Below are 18,136 nucleotides of genomic sequence, written 5' to 3'. Positions count from 1 at the left end.
CCGCCGCCCGCCCGCGCCGCGGCCGCGCCGTGCTGGGCAGCGGCAGGGCCGAGTCCTGCGGGTGAGTCCGGCGCCCCCCGACACTTTCCCCGCTCCTCCGGGGCTGTTGCACTTTTCCCCCCGCCGACCCCACGTGCCCGGCCGCCCCTCCCCGAGCGCCGCCGCGGTACTGGGGGGGTGGGGGGGGATGTGGGGCGGCGGTGCGCGGATGCGGAGCCCCCTCCCCGGGCTGCGGGGCCTCCCGCGCCCCCTCCCCGCCCACTTTGGAAACTTCCCCCCCGCCCCGCGCTGCGCGCACTCCCCGCCGTGGTGGGATGCGGCGCGTCCCGCCCCCCTCCCAGCCCCGCTCGCGCTTTCCGCGTGTTTTCCGCCGGGTCCCTCCGCGCCGCCGCGCAAGGGGCGCGTACGCCCCAACTTCTGCACTCGGGGCAAGAAGTTGCGGTGGGGCCGCGCCCCCTTCCCCCCCGCGCTGTGCCCGGCTGCCCGTTCCCCCTTCCCCGGGCACCTGTTGCGGCTTTACGCCCGCGCAGCTCCTTCCGCAGGCGCGGAGCCCCGCCGCGCATCCGCCCCCACCGCGGGTCCCTGGACGCGTTGCGCCCATCCCCCCCATTTCTTGGCCCGCGCTGCGCGGCCGCGTCCCCGGGCAGCGGAGGGGTGCGCGCTGCCGGCGGCCGAGCGGCGTGTCCGCGCCTCCCTCCTCCCCACCCCCGCCCCGCCGGCTTGTGGGTTTCCACCCCCCCCATTTCTTTTTTTTTTCTTTTTTTTTTTTTTCGAAACGAAGTGTTTGAATAAACACCCGCTCCTCCCCAGATCAGCCCGGCGCAACTTCTCACTGCGCGGGTGCGGACCGCGCATCCTTCAGGCGCGTGTGTGCGCGCACGTCCCCCTCCCGCGCAGCCCCGCGGTGCGGAGCCTCGGGACGGAGCCGCGGCTCGCTGCGCGCCGCGGAGCCGCCGCCGCTGCCCGGTAAGTAGGGCCGCCCCGCGCACCTGCCGGCCCGCGCTGCGCGGCCGCGTCCCCGGGCAGCGGAGGGGTGCGCGCTGCCGGCGGCCGAGCGGCGTGTCCGCGCCTCCCTCCTCCCCACCCCCGCCCCGCCGGCTTGTGGGTTTCTTTCTTTACTGGAAAAGAAAAAAAAAAAAACAAAAAAACCCCCAAAACAACAAAAAGCCAAAGCAAGCCAGCTGCGCGGGCAGGGCTCCGCGGGGCGCAGCGCGGCCCCTCCGCACCGCCCGGGAACTGTTAATGAGCGGGCGGCCCCGGCGCGGAGCATCGCCGGGCGGGCTGGAGCGCCGCGCTTTCAGCGACTCTTCTGCTGCCACTTCGCTGTAATGATTTTAATTGCGTGTTTTTGCTTTGAGTGAACCAAGCCGAGCGAGATTACTTTTTTTTTTGTTTTGTTTTGTTTTTCCTTTTCCCCCCGTCCTTTTCCTCCCGGTTCCCTCTGAGCCTGGAGCGGCGGCAGCGCGCAGCCCTCCCGTCACTACCCGAGGCATCTGCCGCTTGCGAGCGCTCTCTGAGCCGCTTCTGTAGAGAAGCTGGAGCCCAACTTCTGTGCTCAGAAGTTTAAGGTTTCATTTTTAGTAACTGCTCTCGGAGTGAGTAATGGATGTGTACTGCTCGTAGTGTGTCGTCTACACTGTATAGCCTGCTGATTTCTGGGGTGCTGGATGGTTCTAAATATTAAAACAGTTCTCTAAACTGTGTTTGCTTTCCATACAGTTTTTCTAAACTTGGATTTTACCTGATTTCACCAAATGTTGATGTCACTAGTGACAGCTGCTTAATTAGACAAAGTTGCGAGCATGTCATGGAAGAAACTTTTTTGCCTATGCTGGTAATCCACAGTTTACTTTAATAATTTGGAAAACATGCATTTTGCTCGGTTTAGTATTATTTTTACAGTTTTTGTTACTGCTGAGAAGCTCTTACATTTTGTAAGTTTGAGAGAGCCTGAAATAACTCAAGTTCCCAGAGAAGCGAGTGTGGGCAAGGAGGTACCGTGCATCTCGGCAGCTACATTTGGGGGAAGACAGGGAAATTGGGGCTGCTCGTTTCAACTTCTCTGCTCTGAAGCTTTTCCCCTGCACATTTTGTTTGAACTATCTCCCAACCATATTGAATGGAGCAGGGCACTGGGGGAGGAAGCTCTCCACTAGTTACCATTCAAAAGGTGTCGGCTAAAATCTCATTGCAAAAAGGTATTGTAGCTTTAACATCTTGCATTGGCAGCATTCTTCCCCCTTAGTCTTTGGATTAGTCATTGTATGAGAGACAGGAAAAAAAAAATCACTTTTTTTTTTTTTCTGGAAAAAGTAAAGTAAACAGCCTCCAACAAGTGAACCTTGACAACCCAGATTAAGGAAGGCAGGAGAGATCAAACAAAGCTGCTGCTGGGCTGTTGTCAGGAGCTGCCTCACTGAAAGCTCTGGACTATTCGATCAGGCAGCAAGGCTATATGTTCACTTATGCAGAAATGGACCATTACAAATGCTGATCTTTGTTGTGAAACCAAAGGATAACTCTGAGAAAAATAACTACTATTTCAGACACGGCTTTCTGTTGCTTACGGTTTTGATTGCAAAGTTAGTTTTCTGTGCATGGGCTGGGGTTTGGGGTTTGTTTGTTTTTTTTAAAGTGATGATGGTTTGAAGTGCATTTTTACACTTTCAGAGGGACTTAGGATTTGATTATGTTTACGCTGTCTAGAGCTGCAGAGAAGAAGGCATTAAATTAGTGCAATTCAGAAAAACCTAAAAGTTCTGTGCAACTCAGCTTTTATTTCTGGATCGCTGAATTGAAAGGAAACGTGGATTTGTTTTTTTTTTTCTCTCTCTGTGTAAGTTCTGTGTTGGTGTATAATAGAGGAGTTTGGTTGTGATTAAACACTGTATATTGGATGACTGCATTCCTAGAGTTTGGAAAACTTGTAATATCTTTCCTTCAAACATGTTGCCAAGCAGTCAGGATGGACCTTGGTTTTGATACGCCGGGATTTTTACAAGACTATGTGTAATGTGTCTTCTCATGTCTGTATCACAGAGACTGTTACTGTGTAGTTTTCAGTGGAAGTAGCAGTAAAGAGTATTAATAGACACTTGATTTTATTTCAGTAAACAGTTAGGATTTAGGTACTAATTGAAATGAACCAGGGGAGTGAGGTTAGTTTTGTTGTGTGACAGTTTCATGTTTGTGTTCAAACACTTGAACTCAAACTTTAAATGTGCGTCACTTTCAATCCTTTAAAGTATTCTAAAACAATGGAAATATCTATTTAAAAAAAATCCAAGTAAGAGCCTGCTACCCTAATGTATATTAATCAGGAGGCAGACCAAGTGCACATCTGCTGAAGAATTAAGAAATCCTAAATCTTTTTGCATAAGCATTTTTTTAATTAGCAGTGCAGATCTCACAATAAGTACTTTATACTTTCTGTAAGGTAAGGTTTCATAACTGTCCTGCATAACTTACTCTAAAGCCTGTAAAGATTTTTTTTATGGTATATATTTTAATTAGACAATAAAAAGCATGTGCATTAAACATGCACATGTATGCTATTAAGCCATTTTGCGTAATGTGTAATGTTTTTTAACATCTATAAACATTTTCTGCTTAAATCAGTTCCACCAGTAACCGTAACACAGCTGGGTTTTGCCCTGGTAGGAGAAGGAGCAGGGAAGTTGAGCAGGGAATTGTGCATCGGACATTAGCGTGCAGCGTATGCCGCAGTGTGCGTTCCTCATGGAGTGGATCACCTTTTTTCAGAGGCAAAATTCACATTATCATCCTTGATGTGATATACTGTAAACATTTGTAGCTCCTGAATTACTTCTGTTTCACAGCACTGTAAAAAATGACGAAAAAGGCTGGTAGTAAAAAGGCAAATATATGGAATGTATCTAGTGTTTAGTATTCGTACCTCTTGTGGTCATTTAGATTGAGAGATTGAACTGGATAACACAATTCCTTTTGTGAAATATCCGTTGAGCGTGTATTTGTGTATCAAATGAAATAACATATGCGCACACATATGTAGGATATGTATGTAAAATACAGTTATTTCGGCAAGGCTGTCCGGTTATTTATGGGGCATAATGATACTTCTGTCATCTTAAATTTTCTCCGAGAAGCTTTAATAAATTTAAATAGATTATATGCTGTCAGAAAATAGTATAAATTTTGTTTACGATTCACTTGCTTTAAGGTACTTATACTAAAGAAGCTCATTTAACCCCAAGACTGAGGAGCATTAAGTGGTGAGAGGAGTCTGCTGAAGAGCTGCTGCTGCCCTTTGCTCTTGTGATAATCTTAAATTACTACAATTTAATTGCAACTTCAAGGCACTGAGCTGAAATATTTTTATGCAGCTGAGCAGGGCTGAAGAAGGCTCGGTGGGGTTTTTGCAGGTAGCTGAGTGTCTTTTGGAATTGTAGCGTTTGTTCAGGCCTCTCCTGCCCTTCCCAGCACATCCAGCATCATGTATGCAGGGACAGGGTGGCTGGGAGAGAGCTTTCCCGGGGATTCCCACTCCAAGGGGAGCAGGATCAGATCCTGCAGGGCTCGGGTGCATGAGGGTTTTGTTTGCTGTCCGTATTTAAGCTGAACTTAATAACGCATCTTAATTATTCCTCAGATGAGCCTTGCTGTCAGGTTGCTTCCCAGAGCTTTTCCCTGCGATGCTCTGCTGGGGAAGCAGGTGGGAAGGGGCTGGTGGCTGGAGGGGAAGCCCAGGGGGTGGTCAGCAGCGTGGGGACACAGTGGCACCCTGCTCTGAACATGGCCCGTGGGCATGGCGTGGTCCCCATGTCTCCAGGGCTGAGCTCAGGGTGCAGTCAGCTGCCCTGGGCCCGATCCAGAGCGTGCTGGCATCAACTGGGGCTTCTGCTGATGTCGCTGCCTTTGGCTTTTGGTCTGTGCCACTAACTCATATCACTGAAACTTTTTCTCCCCCTCCCTCCACGTATAGTAGCGTGTTTTCACACCCGGCGAGCGCTTCGGCAGAGATGTGACACGCAGGAGAAGCCAGAAAGCATTTGCTAGGTGGAATTCAGAGACGCTGTGCACTAGAGATCAGCAGCGTCTTTGAGACTGATCTTAGAGGTCCTGGCAAGCAAACTTTATTCCGGTGCTTCGAAAGGTATGGCCAGGCTGGGAGCCCTTAACGTCGTGCCACCGAGGACGCGCGTCAGCGCCGGCCGTGCTGAGGCACGGCGCTGTTCAAATCGTGAGTCTGATTGTTTTTCTGTTGGCCAGATCCCTGTGAAGTGTCTCGTTGCAAGAAGAGACGGAGAAGATCTTGTGGTTGCTAGAAGTGGTTGGGTTTTGCGCTGACAGAAGCGCTGCTCACAGCCTGCTCGCTGCGCGGTTCGATTCCCGCAGCTCGCTGTGCTGGGAATTGCAGCTCCTGCAGGTAACAAGGTGATGCCAGTGTAGAGAGAGGGGGGAAAGAAACCAGCACAGAATAAACCATGCAGTCATTAGAGGAGAAACTTAATTGTGGGATTGGTGTGGTCTTTTATTTTAAAAAGATATGTTTTGTGCTGTAGAGGAATCGGTTGCGCTGTTTTGCGGAGATCAGTTATTTGTTGGTTGGGGTTTCTGGATGGTTTAACACGTGCTCTTTTTCCTTACTCCAGCACTGGAGCTCCCGAGTCAAAGGAGCTGCTGGCTCTGTTCGTGTGCAGCCTTCTCTGCAAATGCGCTTTAGGGTTTTGTCTTTCTGTTCTCCTGGCACGGGTCTCTCCCATGCATGCAAGTGAGCAGGCTTATGTCTAATGGCTGTTTGGATGTGGCAAGTATCCAGAATAATCTTGATGACTTTTTGTTCCGCGTCATTCTGCAAATGAAGACGGGATTCTGTGGAAAATGGGCAAAGAGAAGAGCATGGGCAAAATCAGTTTCTCCCTAAGAGGTACCTGAGGAGGACTAAATAATTTTTCTCCTCTCATTGACCCTCCTGGTGCTGTTTTTAAAGCATCTCCATTTTAGTGCCTTGAAATTGCAATTAAGTTGTAGTAATTTAAGATTATTGCAAGAGTGCAAAGGGCAGTAGAAGCTCTTTAGAAGTCTCATCTCAACACTTAATGCTCCTCAGTCAGGGGGTTAAATGAGTTTCCTCAATGTGAGTACTTAAAGTAACTAAATCGTAAACAAAATTTATACTATATTCTGACAACTAATAATCTATTTAAATTACATTAAAGTATGTGTGTGAAAATTTAATTAAAGGCAGAAATACTGTCAAGCCCTGTAAATATCTTGACAGATCTACTGAAATGGAACCCATATAATAAAATATTTACATAGATCTGATAGGCTACAGTGTTTCTGGGAGTGCTATTCTGAAACTAATTGTGGGCTTTTTTCCCTTCCAGTTTCCCATTCAGTTGCAATGGTCTCGGAAAGCAACAGAAATAAATACCCAGAATGTTTTATTGGGATGATTCTCCTGTGTATTGTTTACTGCTAATGGTGCTGTCTGTACAATGCTTGTCGCTGCTGTGTTTTTATTAGGAGAACCTGCTTCCTCAATAAGTTGGTTTAATTCAGGGACACTGAATTTAAAAAATAGGCACTGAAATTAAAAAACTGGCACTGAAAACTGGGGCTCCGCAGCGTTCGCGGTGTGTCTACACTGGACGTGCCATCTGTGAATCAACTTTCTCCTGGGTGTGTGTCCCAGAGCATGGTGCTGCAGCATCTCCTGCACTGCTTTGACTCTCAGTTGAATTGATTTTTCAGGTAGAAAGAGCTTAAAACCTTTTTTCCAAGGTTTTGAACTCTATATGAAAGCGTTTCCCAAAGTGCACATGGAGCACAGCACCCTCTTGCTGGTGCATCTGCAGGCATATCTGCTGTGGTACGTGGTCCAGGCTGTTTTTAAGATGAAGAATGTTTTGCCCCGGGTAAAACTGGGTCTGTCTGAAACTTCAGTCAGACTTTGGCCCTTCTTAAAACCCACTGGCTGGAATTCTGCAGGTGGTTTTGCTGGGAAGGTGCAGCGTGAGCCGCGCTTTCTCATCACCCCGTCATGGCTTGGAACAAACTCCAGTTTTTCCTGGCTGGAGCGTACACCCTGGAGCTGCAGGGTCGCAGGAGGAGGATGAGGATTTGGGCATGGAGAGAGGGATGTGATGGGTGCTGAGGAGCCCAGGCCAGGTGCTGGGCACTGAGTGCTGACAGCCCGACAGAAGGTGGCACAGTGCGGCAGGTTGGCTGCAGCCTCCAATGGCATCGTTAGTTTTCCCCTCTTCGCCAGACATTTCCTTTCATGTTGGATCTGAGTTTTAGCTGTACTTCCCGATCAGTCTTGTCATCTTGTTGCTAACAATTAGGGTCAAGTGTCTTTCCTTGGGCTCTCCACAGTCTTCGTGTTGGTGTCCCTCCCCCAGCTCCCTGGCTAAGCTGTTTGTTCATTAATTAGTGGATGGGGCATATTAACACATCAGTAAACCGGAGTAGTCAGAGTTCCCAAGGCATCTCGGGAAGCCCTCTCCGGTTTTATGTGACCGGACATGCACTATTGCTGATTTAGATAGCGGAGCCGATGATGCCAAAGTGTTGTTAAGAGAGAGATAAATAGAGAGAGCCCAGCAGTAAGCAGAATGTCATGTCTCTATTAAAAAGCATGTGATAAAGGAAGATAAAACGGTGAGGGGGGATTGCTGGAGTGTTCAGAGCAGCCACTAAACATCTGATCACAAAAATCGATGCTGAATTCCCTTTCTTGCACAACACTTGCCTGCAGAATTTTGTGTGAGCATGGGTCTGGTTGCAGCGAGCAGTGGAGCCCTGAAAGGACTTTTGTTCTTGCCAGAACGACAGCCACGGGGTTCTCAGGGATTCAGGAGCTGTCTGAGCTGGGATTCAAACATCCCTCCCCGGCTCCTTTTGAAGTGGTGTTCCTGGGATGCTGATGAAGTTGTTCCAGGCTCACGCTGGGGCTTGTTGCTCTGTGCTGCCTCGTACCTTGATTTCCTGGGTGCCTGGGCCACCTGCCTTTCTGTCAGTCTGGAGGTCAGGCCTTGGCAGAATAACACCCAGGCAGATTTTTGTCTATTTTTTTTTTCCTTGCCTGGGTGCAGGGGCTGCTCTGCAGAAGTGAATAAATGGAACTGATTCTAAAGAAACGAGCGGCCGCAGCAGACGGGAGAGGAGCGGGGTTAATTCTCCCAGAGCAGTAAAACGTTAAATCATCACAGCTTTGTTTGCTGAAAGGATGTTGATCATTCCATTAAGGAGGATTAAGTAATTAACTGATATTTCTTTAGGAACCCATGTCAGTTTTAAAAAGCATCTTCCTGGTGTTGCACAGTGAATGTGAAGTGTATGTTTTTCTGCTGCTGGAAAGCTGGGAGATGAGTGTGAGACACCTCTTCCTAAGGAACTTCTGGGAATACCAAGGGAGCAGAAATAGGGAGGTGGGTTTTCAACTACAATGTGCTGTTCCAATAGATTTTTGATAGCAAGGTTTTCTTTTATGGATTTTTGTCCGCTGGGCCTGCTGCGAACCTCGTTTCAAGGGTATTCTCTTTGGGATTAAGAAGTTAAAACCTTCTTGAAGTGTTCCTTTTGGTGCTTGCATTTTTATTTTTAATAACAGTTTTTATGTTGTAATAGTGAGCTCACTGACAGTGAGTCATGAACTCTGTCTCCCATGAACCTCATGACAAATCTCTGTTAGCCGCTCAGGCAGCCGGTCCAGCCCAGTTCCCACGTTTCATACTTGCGCTGGAGAGAAAAATTCCATTAAAATCAGTCTTGTAAATCCTCCTGTGGTAGAAATCCCCTTAAAAGCAGTGCAGTGCTGTGGGGCATCACGGGGTGGCTCCGGACACTGGGTTTGGAGCACATTGAAGCTGGGTTTGTGTGGGAAAGGCTGGCAGTCCAGGGGAGGATGTGCCTGGCCAGGGTTTTGACATTGGCTGGTGCTCAGTCAGGTCAGAAGTGTGTTTTGGGGACAATGCACGTGCAGGTAGAGCAGCAGGTAGGAGAGCAATGACAGTATTTTTCACTGTTTCATGTTTGAAGGATCAGACTGAAGCCCCTGGGTGAGAGGAGCAGGGGCTGTGTGAGCGCTCCTGCGTCCCATGCTCCCAACCTCGCTGCCAGGGCTCGATCCATTTTTTGCCTCAGCAGATCACAGAATTTGGGATCAACCTCATCAAGTCGCTGCTGTTTCTTGTATGGTCCCAACCTCTAATGCTGCAGTTAGTGATACTGAAACTACACCAAAACCAAAATTTTCTGTGCGAGAGATGGATTCTGATCAGCAAATAGCATAACCCAGTGGCACCAATTGTGTTAGTATTGATACTTGCTGCTTTTATAACAGCTCTCCTTCTCAAACAGGGCTCCTTCAGACAGTACCATGCAAACTGCTGATCAGTGCGCTGTAAATTATCCCTTCCCCTCGGGTGAATTTCATAAATAGTTGTATTTCCATATCACAGGCAGATTTAGCTTCAGTTATGTGGCCTAGGCTCTAAGTACCCCTGTTGAAATCATGGGAGCTCCCTTGGATGGACTGAGTTAAAAAAAAAAAAAAAGAAAATTAAAATAAAATCAATTCGGCTAGATAATAAAGTCTTAGAATATTCATGTGTGTAACATATAAGACTCTCTCTGGATGTTTGTGCAGAACATCATGGCCTGTACCTGCATTAGCAGATTTAGAAGAGAGATTTTTCACAGTAAGTTTTGCAATAGTAATAAAGTCTTAACAGCTTTAGTAATTAATTTTAATCAGAGAGTTGTCAGGGGCCCTATCCTGCTGTCATTGAATTAAATGAGTACTGGGAGAAGGTGGCTCTGAAATAGCTCGTAATAAATTGTTTTTGTTAGTTTTTAATGATATGCCCGTGCATGTGTGTTCAGATAATACATATTAAGGTTTGTAAAGCTCCTGAATTGTAGTTTTGGAAAAGAGAAAATGTATTTTTCAGTGATAAATTACTTGATATCCGAAAGGCTTTGAAAGAGGAATATCAAAAGTATGCAGCAAAATTATTGTTTGTACAAGTATTTTAAAGTTTTTCTCTGGCTTTACCCATCAAAGTTTTCTGAAGTCCAGTAGTGTGAGGAATGATGGTCGTGCTCAGAAAACCTTTCTAATCCATCATTTTATTTACAGGATTTAACTGAGAATGGGAGAAACCCATCTTGGTATATTTGAGCTGATTTTGTACCATGTTATCTGTTCTGATTTTTTTTTCCTCCACTCCTATAAAAGCAGTATCTGCAGCATTCAAAAATACTATTTCATAGAAGTTAAAATGGAACATTGCCTGTGAATTAAACTAAAATATCTTAAGCCTATCCAGTGTATCCCTGGCATTAAACAGTCAGAGAAGGCTAAATATTTCCTATTTATTTTTCAGATTGGCTGGAGTATAGTCTTTCAGGAAAAGGGTCCTCAGCCAGTTGAAGGGGAAATCTGATTTTTCAGCAAGTGCTTTATATTTACTGAGGGATTCTGAGTGTGCAGAAGCGTGCTGCATGGAAATGGAAATTTACTGTCTAGGATTTTTAGGGATTTTAATCGATGCCATTAGATAGAGGCACGCTCATAGAGAGGTAAACTAGTAAATCTGAACAAACTGAAAAATGGTAGCTATAGGTGTCTGGCTCTGTTATCAAACTTGCTGCCTAAGCCAGAGTTTATGCACTGTGATAATGCTAATGACCAGCAGAGCCAATGATGCATGACTGGAGGAAATCAGTGGTATAATCGGAAAAAGTTATCAGGTTTTTGTCATTAAATATTACTGATAAATAATACACTTCATTTTGAGTAGATAGGATGTGTTTAATTCTGATGTGGAGAGTTTCAATTTAATAAGGGGCATTGCTGAGTAAAATGATAATCTTTTCTAATTTAAAGGGAAAAAATAAAAATGCATTTGTTTCATCGTAACCTCCTGGCAGCCACCATCCACTGCTGTTGTCTTCACTGGTGTCTGATAGTGAGGAATATTCACAGCAGTTTGAGGTGTCTGCTTATAGCAAGGTGTTTTATCTAAGTTACTACTTTGTGCAGAATTAATTACATGAGGCCAGAACCAAAGGCGTTCTGTTTAGTATAAACTAGGTAAAATCTTTCATTTTCTGCTTAAAGATGTGAGTGTTGCAGCAAATATAAACTCTGTGCTCCATGCAGTGGTTCCCTACAGAGCAATCTGCCTGTCCAGGCAGTAACAGGAGGGAAGGGATGAGGACAAAAGATAGAGATAAATTAGATCTCGTTTTGCAACTTATCTTTTAAGTCAGTGGGAGAACAAGGAAGAGAAGTAGAGCTTAAACTGAAGGAAGAGGGATATTAATAGTCTCTATAAAGGACAGTTTGCACCAGGAAGAAAGGAAAAAAAAAATCTGCTTGGCTTTTTTTAGCAAAACAGGCTAACACCCAGAGTAAATCTGTGTCATTAACTGAAGCAGTGCGTGATTTTTAGAGCATCTCTGCTCCTCGTGTGCGCCAGCGCCTGCGGAGGCTCGTCCCTGGGCTGGAGGCAGATGTGCTGCAGCCTCTGCCCTGAGGAGGCTTCTCCTGCCAGCTGCAGAACCTCTGTCTGGGTCAGCCCATGGCCCTGTTGGAGCAGATAGCACCAGTTCAGCCCAGCGGGTGGCTTTGTAACAGGGCCAGGATCTTCCCACCACCCCTTGGAGTCGTGCTCGAACGCTGAATCTCAGCTCGAGTTTCCAGAATTAGATGGCACAGTGAGTAAACACAGCGTACTTGCCAGTTCTCACATCCTCTTTTGCAGCGAGTATTGCAGCAAATCCTGCAGGTTTGACTCATCTCTGAAGTTCTTCACTGATATGAAACAGATCTCGTCTGCCTCTCTCAAAAGAGCTGGGAATGTGGCCTCAGCTCCTGAGCTCACAGTCCTTCTGGACATGAACACTGTTTGCTTGAGTTGGCCTCTCAGAAACTTGGGCAGTTCTGAGTAACTTCAGCTGGAGTTATGTGCCTGTATCTGCTGGCAAAATTTGGCATGCAGTTATCTTTTATTGAAAGCTTCATGGAAATACTTCATTCTTGCTATTCACAAATATTTACGTTCTGTAGGAAGATTTTTTTTTCCCCCTTCCATTTTTTTGTGGCTTTTTTTTTCCTGGTTGATGCCATAAGCACACAGAAAGTATAATGTTTTGTCAGGTAACAAGTAATATTCAAGTTTTCAACGTATATTTTTTACAGATTCAAAAGAAAAAAACCCTCTGCCTGTATTGGAAGTATTTGTTGGATTGTAGTGAGCCATCCAGGGTGGGATGGAGATTGTGCTTAACACGTGGGTAAATTAGCAGGGGAAGGTCACACAGGGCAGAAAACTTTCCTGAGTAAATACAAGTGGTGTCAGGTACAGCCCCTGTGTTCAGAACAGCACGTCTCAGTGTTTCTGCTCATCGGTGTTGAATCACCTCCGCATGTTTCAACCTCTGCCTGGTGGCTGCTCTCGGCAGGTTGAGGAGGAGGACACATCGCTCACAATGGTCCACACGTGTGCCGTGACTCAGGCGCGCTCGCAGCTCCGTGACACGTGTCAAATGAGAATTGTTTCCTTGCAAAGCCTTTGCCTCCTTTGTTTTTTCTCAGATGAAAGCTACTTTCAATTTGACTATTTGACAGCGCGCTTGGTGCCATGGAGAGCGAGGGCTTGGTTCACTCTGCAGTTTAGTAGATTCAGGTATCTCAGCTTCTCCCTGGGTGTGCTTCCCATTGCGTCCCCTGTGCTTCAGCTGACCAGAGGTGGGACTGCACAGGAAGCTGAACCAGTGGCAAACTAGCAGGAAAAAATGTTTTCTGCCAATTGAACATCCTCATTGGATTCTGGAGATCACAGGAGGATCTGAAGGGCTCAGGGCCACCCCCTTGGCCACTTGATAGTGTTTAGTGTAATGTGAGAGCTCTGCAGAGGCTTTGTGTCTGGATGTGCTCTTAGTCCAGGCAGAGGATCCTTCCAAGCCCAGCCGCCCTTGGGCATGTTCCCAGCAGTGCCTGCTGGTGGGACCACCCTGCCAAAGCTGCCAAGTGTGGGTTTCCTCTAACTGTTAATGTGATGCTGCTCCCTTAGTGCCAGGTACTGAAGTTGTCACTGTGCATGTCCTGGCATCATGTATTCTTTGGGTTTTCCTTCTTCCCTGTGAGCTCTGGATGATGAGCTGGTCCAGAGGCTGGGAATTTGTGATGAGGGCACTGAGATACCCGGGTTACTGGCTGCTGCTGTTTCTTCTTGTTTTTATAATAACTTATCTGTGCGATAAGCAAATGCAGCTGCACATAAAACTCAGATAAAGCTGTGCCCAGCCTGCCGTGCGCCTGTGGAGTCAGAGAGCCAAGCTGATAAGGAAAGAGGTGTCCAGAGCTCAGGAACAGGTTGACCCAAAAAGGGTCTGTCCCCTGCCCTGTGTTCACTGGGTGCTGTGCAGGTTGGGTGTGCTGGGTGTGTGTGGCATGGGGGTGTCTGGGGAGTGTGGGTGGCCGTGGTGGCTCTGGCACAGGGACAGCCACAGGCAGTGCCACCAGCAGGGCTGCTGGTGAGCCCAGGTGCTGGCGTGCCCTGGCATCAACTCAGGCTTCCAGTGGGGGTTTGAGTAAAGCTTTGAATACAGTTTATGCTTTTCCTGCTCTTGATATGGGTGCAGGTGCACATTAATAGGAAGTGAAAGCAGAGGAGCCCCGAGGGAGCCTTGCTCGAGCCATGCCAAGCAGGTACAGCCCACGAGTCTTATCACCTTGTGACAGATAACCTGGCATGGTGCTGCCATTCCCGTGTCACAGGGATTGTGGGGGCGAGGCCGTGCTGCAGTTTGGCAGGGACCTGGTCCCTCTACCCTGCTGTGTGCTCAGGGCTGCTCTCCCTCCTCATGTGGAGGCACCTTCTTGTCCCTGAGAGCTTCTCTTGCCTTGCTGTCCCTATGCTCTGATGCAGGTGGAGCAGCGGAGTGTTTTGGGAGGGGTTGGCACCACAGAGCAGCACTGCAGGGTGTCCCTGACTGCCCCCAAGCCCTGCTGTGTGACCAGTGATGGTGATGAGGTGAGCTGGGCATTCTCCATACCCCATCAGAGCCAGTGGATCATTTTGGGGGAGGCTGGGACAAGGGCTTTCACTGTCAGGGGGCACTGGTGGAGACTGGCTGTGCTGTGCCCAGGGAAGTGAGACCCAGCCCAGCACCCAGCTGCCTGCCCTGGGGCCTCTCTGGTGTTGCACAAAGTCATTTGCCTTCTCCAGCTGACTTCAGCCTGTTCACTGCCTGGTTTTGCATTGCCTTGTTGAGGAATTGGAATGTGCAGTCTGTGAAGTGAGGCAGCAAAGTGTTAGCCCTCACTTTTAATTATTACCTTTATTTCTGGAAAGGAGTAGCAGCCAGGATAAAATATTCAGTAGGAATAAAATTCTTGTTACCCACCCTTTGTTCCTGCTTGGTTTGTGCCCGACCTGAGGTGTGGATATCCCTGGGGGCAGCTGATGTGCAGGTGAGCAGAGCTGTGGTCCTGAACCCCTCCTGTGCTCACCCCCTCTCTTCAGCATGTGCTGAGGTTCCATATTCTGCATGTGTAATTACTGTATGCTCCTAAACAACCCTCACCTTCCATTAGGGTTATTCACTGTTTATTCTTATGTGTCAACACCACGTCTGATTGGAACCTTAATTGCTCTGTGTGCTCCTGTATTTTCCCCTCACCTCCAGGACCAGAGGGAGGGTTTGTTGCAGGGGGAGTCCAAGGCAGTTATCAGGGAATGGGCTCTGCCACTTCCCAGGCTGCACATGCAGTGAGTGCCTGGAAAAATGCCCCTCCAAGTCATGACAAATTAAGCGTTGCAGACAGATGCAGAGATGAAGCTCTGTGAGGAGATGTGTGACTTGGATCCAGGAGTTATGAGATGTGCAAAGATGGAAAGGAAAGCAAACTTCTCATCCAACACATGGAGGCTGTGGTGCTTGTGCCCCGGGGTGCTCCAGTGCAGCCATCCAAAGGCTGCTGAGATCTCTGTTGTCCCACCCGTGTCCCTGTCACAGCAGTGCTGCAGCCAGGAGCTGGATGTGCCGTTTTTGTTATTATCAAGGTAAACCCCATTTTTCTCCAGTAAGTGACCTCAATTTAATTCCGTTTTTCAAAGCAATGAGAGTTATTTCATAGAATTAGGATCATTAAAGCTGGAAAAGACCTCTGAGATCATTGAGTCCAACCATTCATGGTACCCCATCAATAAATAAAGGGCTCTTTGGAAGCCCTGAGCATCCTGTCTGTGCCCCACTGCCCCTGTCAGGGCCTCCATGTGTGCTGTGTGCACTGAATCACATCTGCTGCGTGAGTGGGAATGTGCAGGAGGAGACCCAGACTTCTGAATGGCAGAAATCAGTCTGAGGAGGAGAAATTAATAGAAGGCAAATGAAGAATTCTTGCATTCACACAGCTCGTTATTGAGACCCATCATCATGGCAGAGAAATGGGAGGAACCTCTGTTGCCAGTTGGGGTGTCCTACAGCAACAGTGTAGGGTATGTCTTCCAGCCTGAACTGAAAAAAAAAATAAAAATTAGGCAGTGGTTGATTACCTCTTGGTTTTAAATAAGTGTAGTATTGAGTGCAAATTAAAAACAACCTTGAAACTGCACAGATTCATAAAACTGTACACTGGGATTTTAAAAATTACCTCCATTGGAGTCCTGGAAGCATCTGTTACATAATTAATGCACTTAAAAATATATTCTATTTATGATTAATCCAGCACTGTAGTGTGTGCTAGTTAAATGCCTGGATCCCAGCGTGCAGTGCGAGGAAAGAAATGCAGCTGTAATCTATTTGATGGTTATAGGAAAGGACATTTGCTACAAATAAATACATTTTCCTTAGTCTTTTTATTTATCAGGGCCAAGCTTATGTCTGTTGTGCTGAGTTTGTTGACTGGTAAATGTTTTGAGATTTATGCTGATAATTTTGTAGATCTACTGGAAAAAATAACTCAAGAATAATTAGGGAGATTGACCATACAGTAATGTACTACATGGGTGACAACGTTGATGATCGTGGGTATGGTGTGTACAATTAACAGTGCTAAGGCTTAGTGCTGCAGAGCTCTTCAAACACTCTCTGAGTTACACAAATGCTTTAGGGGATGCACATCTCTCCTTGCCAAAGTTACTGCATGCCTTGGGTCTCCTCTCCAGAGGAGTGCTCCAACATGAGATCTCTGGGTGAGAGTGGTGGAGCAGCAAGCACAAGTATGATTTGACAAACCTCAGCCTGCAGAGATTCTTTAATCAGGAAGGTTTTAGGGGCTCTGTAGCCCTTTTTTTTTTTTTTTTCTTTTGATACTTTTGAGTTGGCATCCAGCCATGAGGTCCTGGAGCAGTTTCTGGCATTACACTTCCTCTGACAGATTTTTCTCTCTGCCCTCAGTTTCTGTTCCCTCTTTTACTCTCACCCTTCAATGGACACTGTCTTGTCAGGTTGGTGCCAACTAAAATCCTTCCATCTTGCTTTTGTTCCTGTCTGTAAAGCCTGCAGGCTGTTACAGTGCCCTTAGGTCTGCTGTGTTCCAGAGTGGTGGTCCCACCTTGTGCAGAGCTGTGGGTGGCCCTGGGTCCTGTGTTTCCCTGCCTGCCTCGGGCTGAGCATCCCAGGTGCAGCAGCAAGAGCTGCCCAGTGCTGTGGAACTCTGTTAAAAGCTGCTTTTCCAAACGGTTCTTTTTTTGAAGTGAACAATCGTGTGTGCTAGCTCAGGAAGGATTTTGAGATTGAGTGCTGAAGGTGCTGTTGCAGCAGGGCTGTGCTGCATGGCTGCTGGATTTTTGTGATGTGCTGAATCCATGCCTGCCCTTGGATGTACCTGCCACCAGCAGCGTTGGCACCTCTGTCTGAGTGGCCCAGCCCTGTGTGGAGACAAGGTAGGGGTGGGGAGGGGAGGACAAGTGTCTCCCATCTGCCTTTGGTGTCCCCATGCCCAGCTGTGTGACGTTCCTGCGCCATACCAGTGTGGGTGCTGGAGGCATCAGGGATGTGAGAGGTGTGTGGCAGCCTGGCTCTGCTCTGCTGTCCTCTTCTCCATCGCTGGCACTGGAAGTGAGTTCCTAATGAACTCAGCTTCCCACTTACTGTTGGTTGTCTTCTTTCTGCACTTCAGAGTCCCTGGTGCCCCTTCAAAATGCAGCGAGGGAGGAGCGAGCCTGGTTTTGTGGGAGGTGGAGATGCTGAGATGCTTTTACCTGTGGACTGTGCTCTGGGCTCATCCTCGCCATTAATCCCAATGGAAACGTTTCTTCTGACTTTTCCCACTGTATAATGCAAAGCCTTGTTATCTCTGCAGTACAAAAATGCACTCAGCATGGGCTTTTCCTTTAGTCCTGAGGAGAGATGGATGTGGAGATACGTGTGCATAGGCTGTATTTCGAGCAAATTAGGACCAAAAAAAAAATTGATTACTATTGGTAACTTAATTTTCTGCAAACTAAAGAGCCCCAAAGAGAAACCCACTTCAAAAGGTCTTTGTTTCCTCCTTTTTTGTTTTTTTAACAAAGGCTACGTTCTGGCTGTATTTCAGTGGTCTCCGGTTTCAGCCACTTTCTTTGATACCAATTTGTGTGAAAGCACTTGTCAGACAGAAGGAAATGATAAAATCTATGAATTAAGGCAAAGGATGAGAAGGGCAGTGGGTAGCATGAAATGGAGAAGTGTTGGGATCTAAAGAACATTCCTGCAAGCAAGTCCCAGTTCCTGTGCTTGTAACGGGCCAGGTTGGTGATGTTTGGCAAATTTAATGGATTGGGGTGGGTGGCTGATAAAAACAAAGAAGATTTTAGGGAAAAGCAGAATCTGGTGACTACAGTAGTGCATATTTATTTTTAGAGCTCGATTGCTTTTGAGTTGCTAGCATTAGAAAAACTTCTTAGCTCGCATTATACTGCAAATTTCTTTAATTTATTTTTAAAGTGGAAATTTTGCAAGCTGACGTTTTGCAGCATGCGTAGTACGCTTTTGGCTGACAGCATTGTCTGGCAAAAGAAATAACCAAATTATTATTCAGTCATGGGTTTTTAACAGCCGCAAAGCAAGTGGATGTTAACTAAATGATGCAATTTATTCCCTTCCTGCTTATTGCCAGCTTGCCTATTACAGAGAGACTGCCAGCTTTAAA

General features: G+C 47.1%; 1 protein-coding gene across 6 annotated transcripts in view; it reads left to right on the top strand.

Annotated features, from left to right (window-relative positions):
- The window catches only part of FOXP1 (forkhead box P1), a 380,068-nt gene that overhangs the window by 1,897 nt on the left and 360,035 nt on the right, over positions 1 to 18,136 (top strand). The window contains exons 1-4 of one of the 6 annotated variants that reach the window (XM_039733877.1): positions 1 to 61; positions 811 to 966; positions 4,964 to 5,134; positions 5,251 to 5,407. The exons of 1 other annotated variant lie outside the window; for it this stretch is intronic. The gene's annotated coding sequence lies outside the window, so the exon portion shown is untranslated. Of the gene's footprint in view, positions 62 to 810; positions 967 to 4,963; positions 5,135 to 5,250; positions 5,408 to 13,502; positions 14,034 to 14,823; positions 15,066 to 18,136 lie in introns of those variants that run through there. 4 more of the 6 variants (XM_039733864.1, XM_039733869.1, XM_039733866.1 and 1 more) reach the window with 4 other exon arrangements.

Source organism: Passer montanus, unplaced genomic scaffold (genome assembly GCF_014805655.1).
Source record: "Passer montanus isolate IOZ18808 unplaced genomic scaffold, ASM1480565v1 scaffold9, whole genome shotgun sequence".
NCBI classification, from domain to species: domain Eukaryota; kingdom Metazoa; phylum Chordata; class Aves; order Passeriformes; family Passeridae; genus Passer; species Passer montanus.
Note: the sequence above shows the minus strand (reverse complement) of the source record. Positions and strands in the feature narration are given on the sequence as shown.